Source organism: Schistocerca cancellata, chromosome 9 (assembly GCF_023864275.1).
Source record: "Schistocerca cancellata isolate TAMUIC-IGC-003103 chromosome 9, iqSchCanc2.1, whole genome shotgun sequence".
In the NCBI taxonomy this organism is placed as follows: domain Eukaryota; kingdom Metazoa; phylum Arthropoda; class Insecta; order Orthoptera; family Acrididae; genus Schistocerca; species Schistocerca cancellata.
Window position 1 is genome coordinate 338594850 of NC_064634.1, and position 27006 is coordinate 338621855.

Consider the following 27006-nt stretch of genomic DNA (forward strand, 5'->3'; position numbering starts at 1 on the left):
TGAATCCGGCAACTGTATGACGCAATGCACGCTCTTTTCCGTGCTTGCATGCAACATTCTGGTGGTTGCACCAGTTATTAATGTACGAGCATTTCACATTTGCAATGGCTTATCTAGAGCTTACATTAACCTGGGATCTTGCAACTTAAGTATGTTACCTAGACAAATGTATTACCCAATTTTTATTACTCATCATTAACTAATTTTTGGCGTTACGATTTTTTTCCATCAGTGTATGTCCTGTCGGCAGTTCTACACTACTGGCCATTAAAATTGCTACACCACGAAGATGACGTATTACAGACGCGAAATGTAACCGACAGGAAGAAGATGCTGTGATATGCAAATGATTAGCTTTTCAGAGCATTCACACAAGGCTGGCGCCGGTGGAGACATCTACAACGTGCTGACATGAGGAAAGTTTCCAACCGATTTCTCATACACAAACAGCAGTTGTCCGGCGTTGCCTGGTGGAACGTTGTTGTGATGCCTCTTGTAAGGAGGAGAAATGCGTACCATCACGTTTCCGACTTTGATAAAGGTCGGATTGTAGCCTGTCGCGACTGCGGTTTACCGTATCGCGACATTGCTGTTCGCGTTGGTCGAGATCCAATGACTGTTAGCAGAATATGGAATCTATGGGTACAGGAGGGTAATACCAAACGCCGTACTGGATTCCAACGGCCCCGTATCACTAGCAGTCGAGATGACAAGCATCTTTTCCTCATGGCTGTAACGCATCATGCAGCCACGTCTCGATCCCTGAGTCAACAGATGGGGACGTTTGCAAGACAATAATCATCTGCACGAACAGTTCGACGACGTTTGCAGCGGCATGGACTATTATCTCGGAGACCATGGCTGCAGTTACCCTTGCCTCTATAGGCCCCTGGCTCAGCAGCTGTTGTGGCTGAGCACCTGAAGGATAATTTAGAAAATATTTCGAGTAAATTTCCCCACCATGTAAAAGTTCTGGGTGGAGATTTTAATTTGCGGGATATCGAGTGAAAGACTCAAACGTTCATAACGGGTGGCAGGGACAAAGAATCCAGTTAAATGTTTTTAAGTGCTTTATCTGAAAACTACCTTGAGTAGTTAAACAGAGAACCGACTCGTGGCGATAAAATATTAGACCTAGTGATGACAAACAGAGCCGAACTATTTGAAACAGTTAACGCAGAAGAGGGAATCAGCGATCATAAAGCGGTTACTGCATCGATGATTTCAGCCGTAAATAGAAATATTAAAAAAGGTAGGAAGATTTTTCTGTTTAGCAAAAGTGACAAAAAGCAGATTACAGAGTACCTGACGGCTCAACACACAAGTTTTGTCTCAAGTACAGATAGTGTTGAGGATCAGTGGACAAAGTTCAAAACCATCGTACAACATGCGTTAGATGAGTATGTGCCAAGCAAGACCGTAAGAGATAGAAAAGAGCCACCGTGGTACAACAACCGAGTTAGAAACTGCTGCGGAAGCAATAGCCTTGCAGACAAACAAAAATTACGCGAAGCGAAATGTAGTGTGAGGAGGGCTATGCGAGAGGCGTTCAATGAATTCGAAAGTAAAGTTCTATGTACTGACTTGGCAGAAAATCCTAAGAAAGTTTGGTCTTATGTCAAATCGGTAGATGGATCAAAACAAAATGTCCAGACACTCTGTGACCAAAATGGTACTGAAACAGAGGATGACAGACTAAATGCCGAAATACTAAATGTATTTTTCCAAAGCTGTTTCACAGAGGAAGACTGCACTGTAGTTCCTTCTCTAGATTTCTAGATTGTCGCACAGATGACAAAATGGTAGATATCGAAATAGACGACAGAGGGATACAGAAACAATTAAAATCGCTCATAAGAGAAAAGGCCGCTGGATCTGATGGGATACCAGTTCGATTTTACACAGAGTACGCGAAGGAACTTGCCCCCCTTCTTGCAGCGGTGTACCGTAGGTCTCTGTTATATCCTAGCCAGTAATGCCAACCGAGCCCGCTGCCAAAAGGTTGGCAGCATCGAAGTCCGGACGCCGTCCGCATAAGCAGCGCCAGCGATACAGGAAATCGCCGCAAGTCTGCGCGCGCCACCGCTGGCTTCTGGCTTCTTAAGCGCTGGAGTCGCGAGCGCTAGGACAGTTCTGTATTCGCCGCTCAGTTGCATACTCGCCACCGATTTGTGTACTTGCTAGTCAGTTGTGTGTTCATCGCCGCAGAGTTGTTGTTTGTCGTCAGCCGACGCTGACCTAGCCGCTCCGACTCGAACTAGACAGATTTCTGTAGACACGGAGTTCACTACTGTGTTTCTGTATCTTCGTTAATAAAGATAAGTACCGACTTTTATTTAATCAGAGTGTTTGGGTTTTCATCTTTCTGTTCACTGTTCCAGCGGACCGGTCGGCCCGCTATTAAGTGTGGCGGTGACTTCGTAAGCCGTTTCTACAGCGAAGTATTTGTCGCTACGAATCCCACCACAAAAGTCTCTAAAAGAGCGTAGCGTTCCAAAAGATTGGAAAAGGGCACAGGTCATCCCCGTTTTCAAGAAGGGACCTCGTACAGATGTGCACAACTATAGACCTATATCTCTAACGTCGATCAATTGTAGAATTTTGGAACACGTATTATGTTCGAGTATAATGACTTTTCTGGAGACTAGTAATCTACTCTGTAGGAATCAGCATGGGTTTCGAAAAAGACGGTCGTGTGAAACCCAGCTCGCGCTATTCGTCCACGAGACTCAGAGGGCCATATACACGGGTTCCCAGGTAGATGTTTCTTGACTTCCGCAAGGCGTTCGATACAGTTCCCCACAGTCGTTTAATGAACAAAGTAAGAGCATATGGAATATCAGACCAATTGTGTGATTGGACTGAAGAGTTCCTAGATAACAGAACTCAGCATGTCATTCTCAATGGAGAGAAGTCTTCCGAAGTAAGAGTGATTTCAGGTGTGCCGCAGGATAGTGTCGTAGGACCGTTGCTATTGACAATATACATAAATGACCTTGTGGATGACATCGGAAGTTCACTGAGGCTTTTTGCGGATGATGCTGTGGTATATCGAGAGATTGTAACAATGGAAAATTGTACTGAAATGCAGGAGGATCTGCAGCGAATTGACGCATGGTGCAGGGAATGGCAATTGAATCTCAATGTAGACAAGTGTAATGTGCTGCGAAAACATAGAAAGAAAGATCCCATACCATTTAGCTACAATATAGCAGGTCAGCAACTGGAAGCAGTTAATTCCATAAATTATCTGGGAGTACGCATTAGGAGTGATTTAAAATGGAATGATCATATAAAGTTGATCGTTGGTAAAGCAGATGCCAGACTGAGATTCATTGGAAGAATCCTAAGGAAATGCAATCCGAAAACAAACGAAGTAGGTTACAGTACACTTGTTCGCCCACTGCTTGAATACTGCTCGGCAGTGTGGAATCCGTGCCAGATAGGGTTGATAGAAGAGATAGAGAAGATCCAATGGAGAGCAGCGCGCTTCGTTACAGGATCATTTAGTAATCGCGAAAGCGTTACGGAGATGATAAACTCCAGTGGAAGACTCTGCGGGAGAGACGCTCAGTAGCTCGGTACGGGCTTTTGTTAAAGTTTTGAGAACATACCTTCACTGAAGAGTCAAGCAGTATATTGCTCCCTCCTACGTATACCTCGCGAAGAGACCATGAGGACAAAATCAGAGATAAGAGCCCACACAGAAGCATACCGACAATCCTTTTTTCCACGAACAATACGAAACTGGAATAGAAGGGAGAACCGATAGAGGTACCTAAGGTACCCTCCGCCACACACCGTCAGGTGGCTTACGGAGTATGGATGTAGATGTAGACTCTGCATCACAGACAGGAGCGCCTGCGATGGTGTACTCAACGACAAACCTGGGTGCACGAATGGCTAAACGTCATTTTTCCGGATAAATCCAGGTTCTGTTTACAGCATCATGATGGTCGCATCCGTGTTTGGCGGCATCGCGGTGAACGCGCACATTGGAAGCGTGTATTCGTCATCGCCATACTGGCGTATCACCTGGCGTGATGAGGTGGGGTGCCATTGGTTACACGTCTCGGTCACCTCTTATTAACATTGACGGCACTTTGAACAGTGTACGTTACATTTCAGATGTGTTACGACCCGTGGCTCTACCATTCATTCGATCCCTGTGAAACCCTACATTTCAGCAGGATAATGCACGACCGCATGTTGCAGGTCCTGTACCGGGTACGGGCCTTTGTGGATACAGAAAATGTTCGACTGCTGCCCTCGCCAGCACATTTCCAAGATACCAACTGAAAACGTCTGGTCAATGGTGGCCGAGCAACTGGCTCGTCACAATACGCCAGTCACTACTCTTGATAAACTGTGGTATCGTGCTAAAGCTGCATGTGCAGCTGTACCTGCACACGCCATCCAAACTCTGTTTTACTCAATGCCCAGGCGTATCAAGGCCGTTAAAAAATGGTTCAAATGGCTCTGAGCACTATGGGACTTAACATCTATGTCATCAGTCCCCTAGAACTTAGAACTACTTAAACCTAACTAACCTAAGGACAGCACACAACACCCAGTCATCACGAGGCAGAGAAAATCCCTGACCCCGCCGAGAATCGAACCCGGGAACCCGGGCGTGAGAAGCGAGAACGCTACCGCACGACCACGAGTTGCATCAAGGCCGTTATTACGGCCAGAGGCGGTTCTCCTGGGTACCGATTTCTCAGGATCTATGCACCCAAACTGCATGAAAATGTAATCACATGTCAGTTCTAGTATAATATATTTGTCCAATTAATATCCGTATATAATCTGCATTTCTTCTTGGTGTAGCAGTTTTAATGGCCAGTAGTGTAGTTTTAAGGGATAGTTAGCGGCGACTATCTAACATGGATGCGAGTGTTTCACCCCAAGCACCTCTAACGGTGCAGCGACCTGTGCGCTTGACCACAAAGGACACTGAAGCCAGCGTGCTGGTCCGAGCAGGAAGCGGGAGGCCTCCGCGGTATGCAGCCGTGCAACGGTGGCGCGCCAGCAGCCCTATCCTTTACGTCCCGGCGCGGTCGTGTTTGGGAGCCGGCGCACACATAGAATGCCTTTACCCAGCTCACCAGCATACGACGGTCGCTGCAGTGACCGCGACAAATAGTGTAGCAGGTAAACGCCGCCGTAGATGTTTACTGTGCTGCAGCAATAGTACCGCTGTGCGACTGCAGCCCGTAGCTATTGCGTGGGTCTTCTCTTTGCAGGACCAAGTACGAATGGTTGCAGGATCGTAGTTCACCCCGCTAAGCATAAACTTCACGAGTCTAGTAGAGAGCCAGTGAGGTACAGATAATGACAAACCAAAGAAGGGGATTAAGAAACAAGAAACGTTGCTAATACTCGTTAGAGCTGCTGAAAATTTACGACTTGTATGCTGTCAGCGTCGTCGAATGCCTGCAAACCGGTTGCATTTGTACTTAGAAACAGCGCCACACGTTATGACATACTTTATGGTAATAAAATATTTCGCTGTATATGTCTTCATATTCCACTCCTTTTCACGCGAGGAGGTGATTTTCTTAATTGGAAAGACCATGTAGAATTAAGGAAACTGTACAAATGTCATATGACAAACTGCAACCGTTCTACACACATAAAAAAACGTTTTGCATCACCCCGGTTCCCAGAGCTCCTGAAGACAGACGTTGACTGTGGTTATTGTATCACGGACACAGTCCCTTTGACAGTTCAGAGATTCACTAAACCCGCCCAAAGATGTAAACAACCACCCACGAGCAGCGCCTATTAGACGGAAGGGTGCGACAGCCGATCAGTTCGTCATTCCACCAGGAAGGAGGTACTCGGCTCGTGTGTATAGTTCAACCATGCCTAGACCGTCAATACCGCGGTTCGATTGCGTCCGCGTTGTTACTTTGCACCAGGAAGTGCCCAGGCGTTTCGGCGTGAACCAAAGCGATGTTGTTCGGACATGGAGGAGATGTAGAGAGACAGGAACTGTCGATGACATGCCTCGCTCAGGGCGCAGTAGATGACCGCTACCTACGGATTATGGCTCGGAGGAACCCTGACAGCAACGCCACCGTTTTGAACAATGCTTTCCGTGGAGTCACAGAACGTCGTGTTACGACTCAAACTGTGCGCTATAAGCTACATGATGCGCAACTTCACTTCCGACTTCCATGGCGAGGTCCATCTTTGCAACCACGACATCTTGCAGCGCGGTACAAAAGGGCCGAACAACGCCGAATTGACCGCTCAGGTTTGGCATCACGTTCTATTCACCGATGAGTGTCGCATAAGCCTTCAACCAGACAATCGTCGAAGACGTGTTGGGAGGCAACCCGGTCAGGCTTAACGCCTTAGGCAGAGTGTATAGCGAGTGAAGCAACATGGAGGTTTTCTGCTGTTTTGGTGTGGCATTATGCGGGGCCGACGTACGCCGCTGGTGGTCATGGAAGGCGCCGTAATGGCTGTACGATACTTGAATGCCATCCTCCGGTCCATAGTGCAACGATATCGGCAGCATATTGGCGAGGCATTCGTCTTCATGGACGACAGTTCGCGCCCCATCTTTCACATCTTGTGGATGACTTCCTTCAGGATAACAACATCGTTAGACCAGAGTGGCTAGCATGTTCTCTAGACATGAACGTTATCTAACATGGCTTAGATAGACCGAAGAGGGCTGTTTATGGACGACGTGATCCTCCAACCACTCTGAGGGATCTCAGCCGATTCGTCATTCAGGAGTCGAACAATCTGGACCAACAGTGCCTTGATGAACTTGTGGATCGTATGCCACGACGAACACAGACATGCATCAATGCAAGAGGACGTGCTACAGGGCATTAGAGCTACCGGTGTATTCAGCAATCTGGAACACCACCTCTGAAGGTCTAGCTGTATGGTGGTACAACATGAAATGTGTGGTTTTCATTAGCAATAAAAAAAGGCGGAAATGATGTTTATGTTGATCTGTATTCCAGTTTCCTGTACAGGTTCCGGAACCCTTGGAACCGAGGTGATGCAAAACTTCTTTTGATGTCTGCAATATTGTACCGTATAAATTGTAATTTTTGTAGGAGAGGCTGAGAGTTCATTGATATTTTATTGGTAACAAGTGGTTACTTAATGAAAAGAATCAAGATATTTTCGGTACTTAATTCATCGAACGAAATGGGAATTTTTCTGAAATCATTAGTGTAGCACCAAAAAGTTTAATTTTGGGTCCACAATTACCTAAGTACTGTATCATACACTGGCTGAGTACACAGCACTGGCCAGGTACCTATTCATCCCAGTCTTCTATTAGCCCATCCCATCCCTCCCCTCTCTCTATCCTCTCATAATTCACACTTCTCTGCTCATTTCCTTCTCTTTCCTTTCTCTGACCACCTCCTCCTGCCCCCTCTGTATCCATTTCTTCCTCTTCCCTCTCTCTCTGTCCATCTCCATCTCTTCCTCCCTCTCTCTGCCTATTTTTTCATCCCTCTGTCTGTCAGCCTCCTCGTCTCCCCTTTGTCTGTCCATCTCCTTCACTTTCTCTATCCTCTTCCTTCTCTCTGTCCAGTTCCTCATCCCCTTTATCCATGCCCATCTTCCCCTCTCCTCTTCTCTCTCCACGTTATCAAACTCACCCCTATAATTCACATATTCACGTATTCATATACATATTTCAGTTGTACCTCATGTGAATTTCGCACTGTAGTTTCATTTCTCCCAAACTGTGTACTCTACGATAACATAATTTTGCAGGTGTATCTCGTAGGAAGATGTAGCCAGTGTCTGCAAAATGTATCTTGAACAGAATTAGTAGTAAAGAAGTAATAAATTAAAACCTCATGCATAATGCGACAGTTTTCAGTGTATCTCATTGTTTAAGACGTCATATTCCCTGACTATGTGTGCTACATTGATGTATTTTTGTAGGTACATTCAGCGGCAGATGTAGGTACTGTCTGAAAATGTGTCACGAACACAGTTATTAACAAAGAAGAAACAAATTAAAACGTCATGCTTCATGTGTCAGTTTTACAGCATGAACAGCGAAAATGTAGTAATCGATAAACTTCTTTCTTTTTACTATTTTTTTCGTACAGGTTTTAAATTACGGTTTGTTCCAGGTCAATAAGTTCCTTCATTCTTAAGTGTCGGATGACTGAATTATGGCTATTCGAATATTGTGGGCTACACTGTTTTTTCCCCGCAACCCCCACCTCTTTGATAGGTCTCTTTCTTAGGCAGGTAGTTCTACTCCCACAGCAATGGTTTCTAGACAGTAAGTGATGTGTGCCAAGTCTGACTGAAATGAATCCAGCGATTTAGAAAAAGATTAGAAACATACATCCATTTTTATAACATGTATGGATAAATTGAATGACTGGCGTAACACCACGCAACCCAAAGCACTGATCCTAGTAAGATGAAATTTCGAACGAACTTTTTTATGTGTGAATCAGGCTTCCGCTCAGGCAGGATATATCTACTAAGGCAAGATATTTCAGAGGGGGGTGAAAACAACTTTTTTCCCGATAAATGAAATTTGGCGGGAATATTTATTAACTGCTGTAGCCTACCACTGAGAGACACTTTTATAAAACCCATTTCGTAATCCAGTATAATTATCAACATGAAGCTTGAACAACTATTACTACATACAAGGAATTTGGAGAGAAAATTGTGTAAACATTTGTGCTGTTCTTCTTTGGTTACGTTCAGTATCCTCTGTTATTCCTGTTTGGTACAGGTACCACACAATTTAGCAATTTCTGTGATGAGTTGTAGACGGATTAAATTCTCCTAGCGGCCTCTCAACGAACCGAAGTCTACCACTTGGTGTAGCTGACTGAGCCTGTGTGATCGTTATATTTTGTGTATCATCAACTTGTTACCCGTCGGTATCTGACTGAATATTTCTGCATTAAAGTTAACTGCATCATCTGCCAAAAGTCTGAGATTACTGTTAATGTTGACTACAAGGTCATTATATTAAGCTCCCTATCTATGTCATGCACTATTCCATTAAACGGAAGAAAATAAAAATCATATTTTCAGAATGTTTATGTACCGCTGTAAAACACGATTGAGAAGCTCCTGAAATAGTACGTGTGCACCAGAGAAAGTGAAACATGGACAAGAGAAATCCGGGGTAGAAGAATACATATCGGAACCACCTATAGCTAGAGCTTAGTGGAACAGTGGAGCAGAAGAGTTACAAATGCAACTAAGACAGAATGTACAAACCTGTTGTGAAGGGTATTAGATCAAGTGGATAAGAAGAGATGAAAAGACTAGTTCAGAATTGTCAGAGACTAATGACAATATTCACTAGACAATCTAATCACGTAAAAAAGTACTGTCTTTCTATCTGATTACAAACACATTACTAAGGAAGTTTCTCTGAAGAGGGAGTATGGTACATGTTACAAAACCTCTAAGGAAATGAGTATCGCATTTTTTGTGCTATGTAAATAGAAAAAAATTGAAAAGTTTGGAGTGTTTTAAAGAGCAACCAACTAGTTTTGTGGGTCACTTACTGTGGATGTCGATGTAGGTGTAAGCATGACTTGTCACTACTTAACGCTCGAAAAGAAACAATTTACAGTGCTCCTCTTTTCGAATTAAATAATAATAATAATAATAATAATAATAAACCGTACTGACACATCACTGAAACTACTTAGGGGATAACGAGCGAAGTATTCGCACCTAGAAAGACCTACAATTACATATTACAGATTTTTCCGTTTACCCATTGTCGTAACAGAGGCGTATCTCATTAAGCTCTATTTACATGTCCACAGGGCTTTATTACTGACTGCAAGACGGTTTATTAGTAGCAAGACGCCGTGGTTGTTCCTTGAGGCAATTGGATTTTACGTGGTGACAATGGCTGACAGCGTCCGGAACAATGCATCAAGTGTGATACTCGGCACTTAAGGTGATTTGGAAGGTTGTTACGGCAGAAATTGCGCCAGAAAGTTGTCTGCTGCATCTTGATCATTGAGCAGTACACGCAGCAGTGAATGTTAGCTGTTTTTAAAGATAGCTCTACGATTATGCGGTCATGTAAGCAAAGTGATTACTTCCTATGAGCAGAACAAGTGGCTGTTGCAATACAATCCATGCACAGTTACGTATTTCCGGACAGCTAATATACTGCTCCAACCGGGTGACAACACATTATTATTTTATTACCTCGTCGATTTAATGCTCGTTAGGTAGACGAAGTCTCCATCGTGACTGTGGACAATGAAAACACAAGCAGTGACACAACGAGAAAGAGAAGGAAACCCCATTGCATGACGAAAAATTCACGCTGTGGTGTGTACTTACCACATCAGTCGAGAACGGACTCTTTCCTTCGGCGATATACGGTGTACAGCTTTTCAAATTGTAAAAGTGACAGGTGCAAGGCAAGCCGATACGTTGTAGAGTTGAATCACCCCTAGCCTGGCTGACAAACACATGCTGGAAGGTACGATTTTTAGGCAGGATGGCGCTCCGTCCCATATTGCTACACGTGTGAAAGATTTGCTCCGTCCGTCGTTTGCTGACGATTGCGTGCTGAGCCACCACTTCCGTCATGCTTGACGTCCCAGGTCACCAGACCTGAGTCCGTGTGAAGATTAGTTGTCGTCTTGCTTGGAGTCTTAAGCCTACCGCGTTAGGGATGCTGAAGGACAACATCCCTCGGCAATTTCTCACCATACCTACTGATATACTGTCCACTTCGACTTTGCTACAGTTGTCGTGATAATAATTACTTTCGTATCATATTGAACACTATCCGTTGGTCATTTTATGCACAATATTTGATTTGAATAAAACCTCATGTCATTTCAAGTGTGTGTCCCGATGTTTATCTCTATACCTACATTATTACGTGAAGTACTGAATTTTCATATGTTAACGGACTTTTGAATCACCCTGTGTATTTAAACAATGATCTCCAACACTGAGCTTGGAAACATGTAAGTGAATGTAAAGCACTTGAAGATGGGGCACAAGCCCGAAACCAGTCGTGCATGAAATAAAATCAGCTTCTATTATGACTTGTTGCTCCTATCTTACTCCTTGATGCCTCAGAATACGTTCTATGCATTTTTTCCTCGACTGCATTCAGTACGCTTCTGATTTACAGTGTCATTGTATTGCACAGCAATTCGAGAACCGTCATTCTCTTAGTTTACCGTTTCGATTCCGTATAAAGTTACGCTTCGAAAAATGACTTCAAAACAGATTTCCTAACACCCCAATTTATAATCTAAGTCAATATGTTTTCTTTTTTCAGGCCTGTTTTTCTTGAATTTGCCAGCCTACATTTTATATCCTCTAGCCTTCTGCCATCGTCAGTTATTTTGCAGCCCAACTAACAACATTCGTCCACTGTTTTCTGTATCACCTAGCTAATTCAGAATACTGAGGTTCAACATCCTGTAGAAGACGAAGCCGTTCAAGACAGATCACAAGATTGGATCATTCAAATGGGGAGGGGTTGGGGGGGGGGGCGGGGGGAAAGAAAATTGACTGTGATCTTTTCGAAGATATCATGCCTCTACCTGCCTACAGCCATGCGTGAAAATTACTTTATTCCACTACACTTAGTTACAAGTGTTTAATTTTTATTTATGTTCATTTTCTAACCATTTTTCAGAGATACTTCTCATTCCGTTCACCTGACCTTCCAATTATTTCGCCGTCTGGCAGAATTTCAGTGTCACCGGCAAACATTAAAAGTTTCATTTTTCCCCTTATCTTTAATTCCAATACCAATTTCTTCCTCGGATTCCTTTACTTCAGATTAATAATAAAGGACCTGACATTCCAAGCCCTCCTGAATAGCCCCTGCCCAGAGATCCGAATGAAGTACACTGAGAAAAAGACGGAAGTCGTATACCGTTCGTCAATACAGTGGTGGTTCTTACCTTTACGAGTACTCCTGGAGGCGACTGACATGATACTAAAAATTTTATTTTAGGTTGGCTAACAAGTACACTGTTTGCTCTTACTAATTTTTATTTATTTCAAACTAGTTTTAAATAAAGAAAAATCAATAGAACAAAAACAATGTATTTGTCATTTATCCTCAAATATGGAGTTGTTCTACCAACAAGTAACGGAAGCACCTATAAAAATAGTACTATAATACTTAAAATGTTACATCACTTTATTGTAATCTACACAAGATGAAATGCATAACTTCGTAACAATCAATGTCTGTAGGAGTGTCATGAACATTAATCTATCACTTGATACAGAACAAGATTCTATTCTCTTCTCACAGAGTACAACTGACGATAAACATTTATGCAGAGTTCTGACTAACACAATATTGTCGCACTGCCGGCTGTCATCTTCGACGATTATTGCTGACTGGGCTGAGCGGCACTGAGCTCAAACATAAGGAAACGAGCTGATGCGGTGACGTATGGAGGCTCTTCTGGGCGTGTCTGACGAGCGTCAGATATACGTGCCGTTACTTTTATATGACTTACAAATGCTGCGGCTCTGCTCGTTTCAAAGATACATTGTCTTTCTCGAAGGGATCGATAGATGTCTCTGTTGTCAAGGTATCGTGACCGCGGCAGCCATACTAGTAGACGAATTAAAGCAGAAGCTCTTTATACGATCAGCTGGTTCATTAATTGCAAATTTGGAAACTACTGCTGCTTTTCCTTTTCTTTGAAAGTGACAACCTGCCCACTTCACACTCGTTATTTATGCAGCGGTATATCTTACGAAAAGTACTTAAGAAGCTTCCCTAACGCTAAATAAGTGTGCTGACTGCGTGAAGATCATTCTAATGTATGCGAAAAATTACAATTGTTACTGTAATTTTCTTTGAAAGTGAGAACCTGTCAATTACATCTTGCTTCTTTACGTAATGGTATGTATTATAGAAAAGAAGAAGCTGTCTCGCTGTTGAATAAATGTGCCTGTTGTGTGAAGTAGGTTCGGATTTGCTTTTGAAAGTAAATGAAACACCAGCAGCAATACATCTACACCAGTACGAGAATATATTTCGTCTGACAGTGTGAGAAAGTGACCTTTCAATCTTTTCTTATTTGTGTCACTTTTTCACGCTTTTTGTTCTGGCGATAAGTGGTAGTTTGCTTTCAGCAGATAATCAACATGTTTTGATTATACACTCACATTTCCATGTTTCATGTTTAATTTGTAGATTACTAACAACGACGAGTCCCGGAAGCCCCCAGAAACGTGAAGATGAATAACAAAAATGTTTGCAGATGGCAAGAATTGATCAACCAACTCTAATGCTGGTGGGGATGTTACCCACCACACTACAGTGACCAACTGTAGTTTGGCACTTTGACTATTGTCGTACGTCACTGAAACATTGAAACGCTGATAACTAATTATTTGATATTTAATATCAATAAATTGAACCTTTTCGAAAGATTCTCAATGCCCTAGTGCTTTGGAACAGCTTCTATTTATAGGAAATTACTTGTAATACGGTTATAATATAAAACACACGCCAAATACGAGCTTGACGAAATCCCTAAGCCCTCAACAGGTGCTTCAGCCAAAGTATCTTTGAAGAAGCGCAGCTACAGTACCCCTCGTAATGTATATGCAAATAAAGGCACGTCATCAGATAATGAGGGGCCACTATGAACGTCTATTAGATGCCGCGTACTCAAGTCGGACAGTTTAAGTCGCACCAGACAGAGTTTGAAAGAGGTGTCATTGTGAGTCTCCATTTGGCTGGGTGGTTAAATCGCGCAATGCCTTGATTGTTGGGCATTCGGAAGTGACAGCAGCATGATGCTGGACTGCGCGAGAATGTGAGGGCAGACATACTGGACGTCAACGTTCCGGTAGACTATGTCTGACCGTCACAATGGCTGTACTGTAAAACAACGACATCGTAAGCCTTTCAAATCTGCAACTGCCATTGGAGAACATTCTGCGTTATCCCGCACAACTGGTCGGAGATTGGTAGCCGTAGTAGCGGCCGTAGTAGTTAATCTCCGTACCAAGCGTGGGCCTCCATTATCATCACGATACAAATGGCTGTGTTTGGAATGGTGCCGTAACCGGAAAGAAAGGACTACTGATGAATGACTTCGTATTGTGTCCAGTGATGAATCGCGATTCTGCACTACCTTGGTAACCATCGTTGGCAAATAATGGAGGCGACCTGGCGAGAGATCTCATTTTTCCAAAGTTTTGGAGAGAGACAGTGGTGTCATTCCTGGCGTTAAGGTGGTGTGAGGAGCATTTAGATAAGGCTTTACATCACGGCTGGTAGTGACTGAAAGAATGTCGGAACAACGGACATCCTGTATCTCCATATGTCACCTTTCATACAACAGTATCGTGGTGCCATTTTTCAAGAGAACGACGACCATCCACACACGGCATGTATCTCTATCAACAGTCTCTATGATGTTAAGGTGCTGTCGTAGCCAGCAAGATACCCACCTCTGTACCAGATGGAACACGTGCGGGACCAGCTGTGATGTCAACTAAATCACAGAGCCAGTAACCAGAATATCAAGGAAACGTTACAACAGATGTGGGCCAACCTGTCTGAGGAAAGAATCCGCGGATTTATGACACCTCTCCCAATCTTTCCTTAGTAACGTGCCCGAAACGATTCTGAGTGCTGCTTAAATCTACAGGGTGGCGCACGAAATGTGTTACCAATTGTTTCTTTCACAATTTACGACGCACATTAGATATCCCGCTGGGATCTCTACAGTAGAACTTGGAAAAACAAATGAGTTACGAAACGACATGTAATTCACGATACTGCCGCTAGGAGACTAGTGAGCAGCAATGGCTGACAATGGAAGAATGACGACACAGCAACGATCGGCAACTGTGCTACTTTTTCTAGAAACGAAAAGCCTCAAAGGCGTTTTCGACAACAGTTTAACACACGATGGATCCCTTGCAAGAAGGCCATCCACAGGTTGTACGATAAATTTTTACAGGAAGGAACAGTATTGGAAGCGAAGCGACCTCGGCCTAAGCCTGTCTGTTCGCCGGAGAATATTGAAGCGGTACGAGTTGCTGTACAGAGAAGTCCCGGGAAATCGTGTAGAAAGGCAGCAGTGCCACTGGGAATATCCAGACGCTCCGTTCAACGCATTCTTAAAAGCGACCTCCATATGTACCCATACAGGATGACCTGTGCACAGAAGCTCACTGAAGAACACATGCAGCAGAGACTACTGTTTGCTCAGTGGGCGGATGACAGGGAAGAAACTCTCAACAACGTTTGGTTTTCTGACGAGGCGCATTTTCATTTAGATTGTGTGGTTAAGAAAAAAAAATTACGCTTTTTGGCCACTGAAAACCCACAAGTACTTCATGAACGACAACATTATGCTCCGAGGATTACGACGTGGGCAGCAATTTCCAGTCACGGACTTATTGGACCCTTTTTCTTTGAAGAAACTATGAACAGCGAGCGTTATTTGAGCATGCTTCACAATAGCTTCATTCCACAGCTTCTTGCTACTGCCTTGCCGTTCAACACGCATTGGTTCATGCAAGATGGAGCAAGGGCACAGTACTGCAAACACTGTGTTGGAGTTTTTACACGAGCATTTCGACATGCGAATCATTTCACTCAGGTTTCCAGGTCGCTTCAATGACGGACAAAATTGGCCCCCCAATAGTCCAGACCTCAATCCATGTGACTCTTTTCTTTGGGGGTACCTAAGGGAAAAATATTTCCCGAAACGTCCACGTGATTTAATGGAGGTCAGAAGACTTATTCTTCAAGCATGCAGTGAAATTACGGAAGACTTGTGCCATAGGGTAATCACTAACTTCAGTGTTCGTTTGAAGGAAGTTAGGAAACGAAATGGACATATTGAGCATGTGCTGAGTTAGAAAAAATCTCCATGGACGGCTTTTCATTGCAGTATATGTTCCTTTCAGATTGTATTGACAAGAAAGTTTATATTCAAAAACAAAATGGTAAAACATTTCGTGCGCCACCCTGTACGTTTGTACTTCTTTCTGTCCGAATGAAGACGACTGTAGTCTTTGCAGTGGAATGAATGACTTAATTTGTCAGTATCCCAATTTATAGCGCCGCTGTCGTTCATGAGCATACATAAACCTAGTAGACAAATTAAACTCTTGTGTTAGTTGCACAATCGCGTCATTTTTGGTGGGCGAACATTTTCGTTGTGACCGGTTTTATGTCACTGTATTATTTAAATATATAACAGGAAGTAGGGTAGCTGATTACCTGATTATAGCTACTCGGATATAACTATTTCTAAATTGTTACACTTTGCCCCTTTTTCTCACATCTATGGAAGAAACAGTTAAATGACAGTAGTAATGAGTTAATAGAGACTGTGTCTCGTTTTCTTTTTCACCTTGGAGCTTTCTTTCTCTCATTTTCTCTGTCTCCATATTTTTATACTCCTCTCCAAAGTTTTGTACGACGGTCATATCGGAAATTTACACTAAAATACGGTAATTTTGTGAGTAGTAACACCATTTATTTTTCTTTTCAGTGACCATAATGTCATCTGTTGTAATTTGTTCCCTGTTCACTACAAATTTCGTTTATTCCTGTATATTGAAAGTCTTCTTTAAATTGTACTGCATTGTTTGACAAATTTCTCATTTTTTAATACAAATTGCTTAAGAATGTTGACACAAAAGTTTTCTGAGAATGATACCACTTCGTAACGCAAAACACTACAGTTGAGAGACTAACACTTCGGGAAGGTTACAGTGGCCTTCATCTGAGTCTACTGACGTGCTTTTGCTCTGCAGAGTCACTTATGTTATTACTGCTCACTGACAATGACAGTACATACAGTTTTAAAATATCGTTGTTATCGATATTTCCTTGATGCGGCAGGAACGGGAACTTGCAGAAACTGGTTACTACGGTGGAGGGATTCGGGATCTGCTGTTGTCTATTGCTTCTTGCATTGTCTGTCATGACAATAGACAAAAAAGATCCCCACTCCCTCCACCGTAGTAGCCCTTTACAATAATTTTCCCGCTCTTTCCGCCTCAAGAAACCAATCATAACAACAATCTTAAATTATTTTTAAAAAATTGTGAATTGTCATGCCCATTGAGGAATAATAACAAATACAAGTGACTGCACAACAAAACACACCAGCAGATCGAGAATAAGGCTGCTGTAACCGTGAGCGAAGCGTTGATCTCTCCAGTACAGTTTTTTACATTATAATGCGGTACCATACTCAGAAAATTTTTATGCGAACTGCCTATGGCCGCGAGAGCCTACGCAATTATAACGTAAGGTATAGTTCATAAGTTTTTTCACCGTAATTATCTTTCTGTATAGAAATTCCTTCATCACGATAAAAAGCAGTGAACACATGGTGTGTCGTGGGGCTTTTTAAAATAATTGAAAAGCCACGATCGCTTCAATCGTTTATTAGATGACCGGTTTCAGCACTCTGAAGGTGCCATAATCAGATCTGAAACATGGATTAACATTTATAAAACCATATGGACATCATGGTATATGAGGCAGATGGTCTGCCTCATATGCCATGGTGTTCATATGGTTTTATAAATGTTAATCCACGTTTCAGATCTGATGATGGCACCTTCAGAGTGCTGAAACCGGTCTTCTAATAAACGATTGAAGCGATCGTGGCTTTTCAATTATTTTACAATAAAAAAACCTGTTGTTGTAGAGGTCTTCAGTCCTCAGACTGGTTTGATGCAGCTCTCTATGCTACTCTATCCAGTGCAAGCTTCATCATCTTCCAGTACTTACTACAACCTACAACCTTCCGAATCTGTTTAGTGTATTCATCTCTTGGTCTCTCTCTACGATTTTTACCCTCCACGCTGCCCTGCAATACTAAACTGGTGATCCCTTGATGCCACAGAATGTGTCCTACCAACCGATGCTTTCTTCTAGTCAAGTTGTGCCACAAATTTCTCCTCTCTCCAATTCTATTCAATACCTCCTCATTAGTTATGTGATCTACCCATCTACTCTTCAGCATTCTTCTGTAGCACCACATTTCGAAAGCTTCTATTCTCTTTATGTCTAAACTATTTATCGTTCATGTTTCACTTCCATACATGGCTACACTCAATACAAATACTTTCAGAAAAGACTTCCTGACACATAAATCTATACTCTATGTTAACAAATTTCCTTCTTCAGAAACGCTTTCTTTGCCATTGCCAATCTACATTTTATACCTTCTCTACTTCGACCATCCTTAGTTATTTTGCTCCCCAGATAACAAAACTCATTTACTACTTTTAGTCTGATTTCCTAATCTAATACCTTTCGCAACACCCGATTTAATTCGACTACATTCCATTATCATCTTTTTGCTTTTGTTGATGTTCATCTTATATCCTCCTTTCAAGAGACTGTCCATTCTATTCATCTGCTCTTCCAAGACCTTTGCTGTCTCTGACAGAATTACAAAGTTTTAATTTCTTCTCCATGGATTTTAATTCCTACTCCGAATTTTTCTTTTGTTTCCTTTACTGCTTGCTCAGTACAGATTGAATAACATCGGGGATAGGCTACAACCCTGTCTCACTCCCTTCCCAACCACTGCTTCCCTTTCATGTCCTTCGACTCTTATAACTGCCTTCTGGTTTCTGTACAAATTGTAAATACCCTTTCGCTCCCTGTATTTTACCCCTGCCACCTTCAGAATTTGAATGACAGTATTCAAGTCAACATCGTCAAAAGCTTTCTCTAAGTCTACAAATGTTAGAAACGTAGGTTTGCCTCTCCTTAATCTAGCTTCTAAGATAAGTCGTAGGTTCAGTATTGCCTCACATGTTCCAACATTTCTACGGAATCGAAACTGATGTTCCCCGAGGTCGGCTTCTACCAGTTTTTCCATTCGTCTGTAAAGAATTCGTGTTAGTATTTTGCAGCTGTTGCTTATTAAACTGATAGTTCGGTAATTTTCACATCTGTCAACACCTGCTTTCTTTGGGATTGGAATTATTATATTCTTCTTGAAGTCTGAGGGTATTTCGCCTGTCTCATACATTTTGCTCACTAGATGGTAGAGCCTGTAATACGCAATCACAGAAACCAATAATGCAGAGTAATAATCGCGTACAAAAGTACTGTGATGTGGTGGCCGTCGGCGAGGGAATAGTCCAGCATATCGTCGTTACGTCTGCACTACATTGCATTCAGTGAAGCCACACGCATCTACTTTGCAATTCATCGAGTTGCACAGCGGACATTCCCAAGCACGATCTGACTGTGTAAGTGCATAGTACCTCCCCAACACGGAACTGCTATTCCTGCTATTTACGAAGGTGCGGTTAGCGGCTCAACAAGCACAGATTCGCGGCGCTGCGTTTCAAACGTTACCTGTGCGTGGTGCAGTTTCCAGCGAACTTTGACGCTAAACAAAGAGAAAAGAAAAAAAAAGATGGCGTGTGTAAGCCGCAAAAATGATAGCTTCCGCATTCTCCGCGCGGTTCGCTTTGATTTCTCCCAGCTGTCCGATTGCGCGTGTGGGCCATTTTCCGCGCCACGCACCGCTTCACATCCCAAACAACGCCGCGAACGTGTAACGTTGCATCCCTGTTCGGGCCGGCAGTGAGAATAATGTGGACCGCTGACCTGTGTTTTGTTTTGCCCGTGATTACACGTTAGAGGCTATCATATTGGTCCAATAGCTATTACACCATCGCATAATGGCAGCGCAAGGGGAGGGGTAGCCGCGTAACGGCCTACGCGCACGCAAGCCGGCGTCTGATACGTCTGCCGGCCGGGACGGAAGCACGCAGTAAGGCTCGTGTGTGCCGAGTGCGGCGAGATGCCAGTCATCGATAGGCCTACAGCGCGAATAATTTACTCCTATCGCGTGCCTCGTCTGGCGTATCGGCGGGAGCCGCGAGCCGCGCGAAACCAACACGTTGCTCTGCGATCGGTTTGAAGATGAGACTCCTGCGAAGACGTAATGACAGGCTAGCTTTAACTACAGGGCACATCGTGTACCCACTTCGCACTTTAAGTTGCGCTGAAGAGATATCGGTCTCGTATCCCATTTTCTTTCCCTTTATTACTTCAGTTCCCCACAAAAGGGTGGGCTGACAGAGAATAAAACCGCTCTTCAGCCACATGTTACAAATATTGAAAAGATGCTCTGAAACACACTACTGGCCACCAAAAAGAAATGCAGATGATAAACGGGTATTCATTGGACAAATATATTATACTAGAACTGACATGTGATTACGTTTTCACGCAATTTGGGTACATAGATCCTGAGAAATTAATACCCAGGACAACCACCTCTGGCCGTAATAACGGCCTTGATACGCCTGGGTGTTGAGTCAAACAGAGCTTGAATGGCGTATACAGGTACAGCTGCCCATGCAGCTTCAACACGATACCACCGTTCATCGAGAGTAGTGACTGGCGTATTGTGACGAGCCAGTTGCTCGGTCACCACTGACCAGACGTTTTCAGTTGGTGAGAGATCTGGAGAATGTGCTGGCCAAGGCAGCAGTCGAACATTTTCTGTATCCAGAAAGGCCCGTATAGGACCTGCAACATGCGGTCGTGCATTATCCTGCTGAAAGGTAGGGTTTCGCAGGGATGGAATGAAGGGTAGAGCCACAGGTCGTAACACATCTGAAATGTAACGTCCACTGTTCAAAGTGCCGTCAGTGCGAACAAGAGGTGACCGAGACGTGTAACCAATGGCACCCCATACCATCATGCCGGGTGATACGCCAGTATGCCGATGACGAATACATGCTTCCAATGTGCGTTCACCAAGATGTCGCCAAACACGGATGCGACCATCGTGGCTTTAAATAGAATCTGGATTCATCCGAAAAAATGACGTTTTGCCATTCGTGCACCCAGGTCCGTCGTTGAGTACACCATCGGAGGCACTCCTGTCTGTGATGGAGGTCAAGGGTAACTACAGCCATGGTCTCCGAGCTGATAGTCCATGCTGGTGCAAACGTTATCAAACTGTTCGTGCAGATGGTTGCAATCGTCCCCATATGTTGTCTCAGGGATCGAGACGTGCAGATGGTTGCAATCGTCCCCATATGTTGTCTCAGGGATCGAGACGTGTCTGCACGATGCGTTACAGCCATGCGGATAAGATGCCTGTCATCTCGACTGCTAGTAATACGAGGCCGTTGGGATCCAGCACGGCGTTCCGTATTATCCTCCTGAACACACCGCTTCTATATTCTGATAACATTCATTGGATCTCGACCAACGCGAGCAGCAGTGTGGTGATACGATAAACCGCAATCGGGATAGGCTACAATCCGACCTTTATCAAAGTCGGAAACGTGATGGTACGCATTTCTCCTCCTTACACGAGGCATCACAACGACCTTTCGCCAGGCAACGCCGGTCAACTGCTGTTTGTGTATGAGAAATCTGTTGGAAACTTTCCTCACGTCAGCACGTTGTAGGTGTCGCCACCGGCGCCAAGCTGGTGTGAATGCTCTGAAAAGGTAATCATTTGCATGTCACAGGATCTTCTTCCTGTCGGTTAAATTTCGCGTCTGTAGCACGTAGCAATTTTAATGGCCAGTAGTGTACATAAAGACAGATGACAATAAGTGATGATCTTTTAAGAACACATTGGTGGAATATTTACGATCTTTACAGAAAAACGAATGGCAAAAATAAGGTTTAAATACAAACACTGTGGTGCCAGAGGACTAGCTGACAAACCCGGTGTTGCACTGATATTCGTGTTGCCCATTTGCTATTAGAAACAAAGACAAAAAATAACCTTTGTTTGTAAAAAAGTATCGAAAACACCTTCGAATTTATGAAACAATCGTACAAAGAAATGTGCGTAATGTACAAATGTATAAATACAGAACCCAGATTAATAAACATGGTCCTGGACAGTTTCTGCACTCTGGATGCAGCTACTTCGCGTTTCTACAATACGATTTTGTAAACGTGTCTATGGCAACGCCTCTTTATAGCTCTATAGATTCCCACCGTTTTCGCTTAAAACCGTATGCTCCTCGCAGTTGAAAACTGTCTAAACCACTGCCCGTGTCGCGAATTTCCTTCAGTTGACTCGACTTTAGGTGTGTCTTAGTAGTAAAGAATAAATGCGGAATTTTTTCACGTATCTCAATATCTATGACGTCGTATCTCTTTAACTGTGTGTCGTACAATGATATATTTGTGTAGCTACATTTAGCGGCATATGCGGATACTATCTGCGGAATATTTTGCGAATGGAGTTTATAAAATAATGATCAATTTAAACTTAATCAGTGATATGGCAGTTTTTCAAGGATCTTAGTCTTTATGACGCATCCCCTGAATTATGCGTGGTACCATGACGTACCTTTGTTGGTGCATTTAGCAGCATCTGTGGATACCGCCTGCGAAATTTGTTGCGAATGCACTTAGTAACAGAGAAGAAATACATTTTCACGCCGTGCATGATGGGGATTTTTCACGTGTCTCCTTGTTTATCACGTCATATATCCTGAACTATGATATGTATGTGGTTCTTTCCTCAGCAGCAATTTCTGCCTGAAAGTAAGGGATTAGTTTGATTCAAATCCATCCCCTAGTTCCGGAGGAGTTGTGGAGCGCACGCACACACACACACACACACACACACACACACACACACACAACCTTTTTTATAATATGCATGTATGCAAAATATATTATCTGATGACGTGAGTAGTATTATGGTAGTGGTACTGGCGATGCGTGAAAATGGTTATGGTTATGGTTGTGACGAAGGTGGAATGATGAGTATGACAATGAGACCCTGTGGAACCACAGGCATCGACAAAGAGACCGCAAAGTGGAGGAAATAGGGGTAGGAAATTGGGTACCCGAAATTGGTCTTGTGATCAAGGTATAGGATCCGAAGGTGCTCTAAGAAAAGGTCTGCGAAGTAGGTTAGTTGGTACAGGAGGCTAGCTGGGCAAGGTTGGCAGATGCAGAAGGCGAGATGCGAAAGCGTGGTTGAGGCCACGAAATTCCAGGATTTGAAGGGACATAGAATTTAGGAAAGGTGGAGATCTGGGCGGCGTTGTCATGTGAGAGGATGGGCTGGATGAGAGATTTACATGTGAAGGTAATGGTAGAATGATGTAGGTGCAGCCTGTTACGAGAATCACTCCAAACGAAATGCACACTATTTTTAAAAAAATACAGTTTCATTCAGCATGTGTGAAAGTTTTACAGCGTGTAGATACATACTTCCCGCTTCTTTTCAAACTTAGTTCAACCTGTTCCCTTGAGTGGCGCCGTCACAGCATGTCTTCAAGATGGCTGCTACCTTGACATTCGTCAGAAGCAACGTGCTGTCATAGAATTCCTGTGCTGTGAAAACGAGACAGTGGGAAACATCCACAAGAGGTTACAAAAGGTGTATGGAGATGCTGCTGTCGATCGCAGTACAGTTAGTCGGTGGGCAATCAGGTTACGTGATGAAAGCGGGCACGGTAATATTGAGGTTTGTCCTCGCAGCAGCAGGCCTCGCACTGCACACACTCCAGACAATGTGCAGAGAGTTAACGAATTGGTGACTGCTGACAAACGCATCACAGTGAACGAATTGTCACGCTACGTTGGGATAGGAGAAGGAAGTGTTTGCAGAATACTGAAAGTGTTGGCGTTAAAAAAGGTTTGTGCCAGGTGGATTCCCAGGATGTTGACAGTGGCTCACAAAGAAACAAGAGAAACGGTATGCAGCGAACTTTTGGAACAGTACGAGAGTGGTGGAGATGAATTTCTTGGAAGAATTGTGATAGTGATGAAACCAGGGATGAAGAGGCAATCAATGGAGTGGCATCATGCAAATTCACCCAAGAAAAAAAATTCAGAACCACACCTTCTGATGGAAAAGTTATGGCTACGGTGTTCTTCGATTCCGAAGGACTCTTGCTTGTGGACATCATGCCAAGTGGAACCACCATAAATTCTGATGCATATGTGACGACACTGAAGAAACTTCAAGCTCGACTGAGTCGTGTTAGACCACATCGGCATAAGCAGGATGTTTTGCTGTTGCACTACAATGCACGGCCACATGTCAGTCAAAAAACCATGGATGCGATGACAAAACTCGGATGGACAACACTGAAACACGCGCATACAGTCCTGACTGGCTCTCTCTGGGAAACTGAAAGACTCTCTTCGTGGAACAAGGTTTGAAAATGACTCCCTTGTGCACGCTGCCAAACAGTGGCTCCAACAGGTTGGTCCAGAATTTTATCGTGCGGGTATACAGGCGCTGGTTCCACGATGGCGTAAGGCAGTTGAGAGGGGCGGAAATTATGTGGAAAAATGAAAATATTATTCCTAAAGGATGTATCTACACACTGTCAAACTTTCAAACATTGTAGAACAAAAGATGGATTTTTTAAAAAATGGTGTGCATTTATTTTGGAGTGATCCTCGTAATAGTTTTGGTCAGTTTCGACCTTTGTGTTGGATGAAAAGGAGATATGCATTCCTCATTAGTTTTTTCAGAGGGGTGGGCTGATTGTAGGTGGAGAGATGGAAATGCGGACGAGAGTAATGCCGAGTGATGCGACCAAAGATGGTGGCTTGACTTTTCTGCAGATTTGCTTGAAGTTTCCTTGTGTTTCACTATTCGACCAGGAGATTCAAGTGGCACTCGAGGAAGTCATGGGAGAGCTGATGTGTGTGGTGGATGGTTTGACAGGTGCTGCCATAGCCGTATTGCCGGAGGTAGGTTGGGGTGACGATATGGAATCCATTTGCCAAGCCAAGTATGTGTATCAGAGTATCAGCTTAAATGTTGTACGAAAGAGAACAAATTTATAAATCTGAGTAAATTCATAAATCCAGAGTGCTGCTTAGAAGAAACCTGTTGCAATACCATCTACTGATTTATACACCCCTTAGTAGTCTATCGATTAATTCCCTTCTGGCGTCACACGTTTCTCGTGCGAACTGCACTATTTCATCAATAGTAACTGGACAGCTCTATGTGTGGTCAATAGCAGGACCCAAATGTGGACCAACAGAATTTCTAACCCAGAACTCAGCGATAGCTCCGACTGGAAGGAGACAAAACGCTTGCTCCACAAAATGACACGAATTCCCCCACTTGACGTGAGAGATATGATAGTCACCGAACCCAACACAAAGGACGAAGACGTCTAGGCGAACGTCTTTGTGAACAACTTCTGATCATTCGGAGATTTGGTGGACCAAGTACATGTCACTCTTGTTCACGAAAGGCCCCCACGATTCCTGGAATTCTAAACTGGTGGAGTAGACTCAGAATTAATTACTCCTGAAGAGCTTCGAAGTCAGCTACAACGCCTGGTGCCAAGGAAGGATCGAAGAACGGGCCTCATCTCGTCCCGCACGCTTCTTCACCTGCCACTTGGCGGACCTTTTCAACGCAGTGATTAGGACTTGCAACTTCACAGCAACACTGAAGCATTCTAAGATGGTAGTCACCCAAAGCCTGGGAAACATGCCCACTCCCCACAAAGCTATTCTTCATGCGACACCTACTGGACAATGTGGAAGCCAGATAACCAGTTACAATTCTGGAAAAGGCATTCTACAACCGACAATGCTCTTGGTGGAAGATGCAAAGGAAGCCGTGGACCACCACGAGCTCTTTGGAGCCCTGTAGCTAGATGTCATCAGAGTTCTTAACTCATTGTGGCATGAGGGACTAATGCATGAGCTGCTAACACATGGAGTTCCAATAACACACTTAAGACCACTGCACAACTATCTGAATAGACGTATTTTTTGTGTCCGTGTTGCCTCCGGAGCGTCGTTACATCGTACCGTGGCCGCCACTGTACTGCAGGGATCAGTGCTTCGCCCTGTGTGTGTGTGTGAAATCTTATGGGACTTAACTGCTAAGGTCATCAGTCCCAAAGCTTACACACTACTTAACCTAAATTATCCTAAGGACAAACACACACACACCCATGCCCGAGGGAGGACTCGAACCTCCGCCGGGACCAGCCGCACAGTCCATGACTCCAGCGCCTTGGACCGCTCGGCTAATCCCTCGCGGCGCTTCGCCCTATCCTATACACACTGTGTACAGCAGATATCCCCACAAAACCAGGGATGAAATTGGATTTATATTCCGATGACATCGCCTCGTGCACGAAGAGCCTTATTAATGCATGGATACAGTAACGGAGGCATCAGATGACTACAACTTTGGAACTGAGCAACAAAATAATGGCTAACTTTCAACCCATACAGGTTGCAGGCTATCATCTTAACAAAGAGTGTATTGCCAGTAGTTGTACCACTCATCATCGTCAGAAGGTCATAGACTGTGCATCATTTGCTCGATACTTCGGTTTCACGCTGGACAGACGTCTGATGTGGCGACGACACACAGGAGTGAAAAAAGTCGTCGGATACCCCCTAATATCGTGTTGGGACTCCTTTCACACGGTGTAGTGCAGCAAATCGACGTGGTATAGACTAAAAAATTCGTTGAACGTGCCCTGAAGAAACATTGAGACACGTTACGTCCGTAGCCGTGCGAAACTGTGAAAGTGTTGCCCGTGCAGGAGTTTTTGCACTAACTGACCTCTGGATTATATCCCATAAATGTTCGATGGAATTCATTTCTGGCGATCTGGTTCGCCAAATCATATATTCGATTTGTCCAGACATTCCTCAAACCAATCTCGTATAACTGTGGCCTGGTGACATGGAGCATTGTCATCCGGAAAAATTACATCGTTGTTTGGTAACGTGAAGGACATGAAAGGCTGCAAATGGTCTCCAGGTAGCCGAACTTAAGTATTTCCAGTCAGTAAGCGGTTCATGTACGATAGGAACCCCGCAATCAGCTCTTATCGAATGAAATCGGGACTCATCCGACCAGATCACTATTTTACAATCGTCTAGGGTCTAACGAATTTCTTCACAAGCCCAGCAGAGGCGCTGCAGGCAATGTCGTGCTGTTGGCAAAGGCACTCGAGTCGGTCGTCTGCTACCACAGCCCATTAACACTACAAATTTCGTCGCACTGT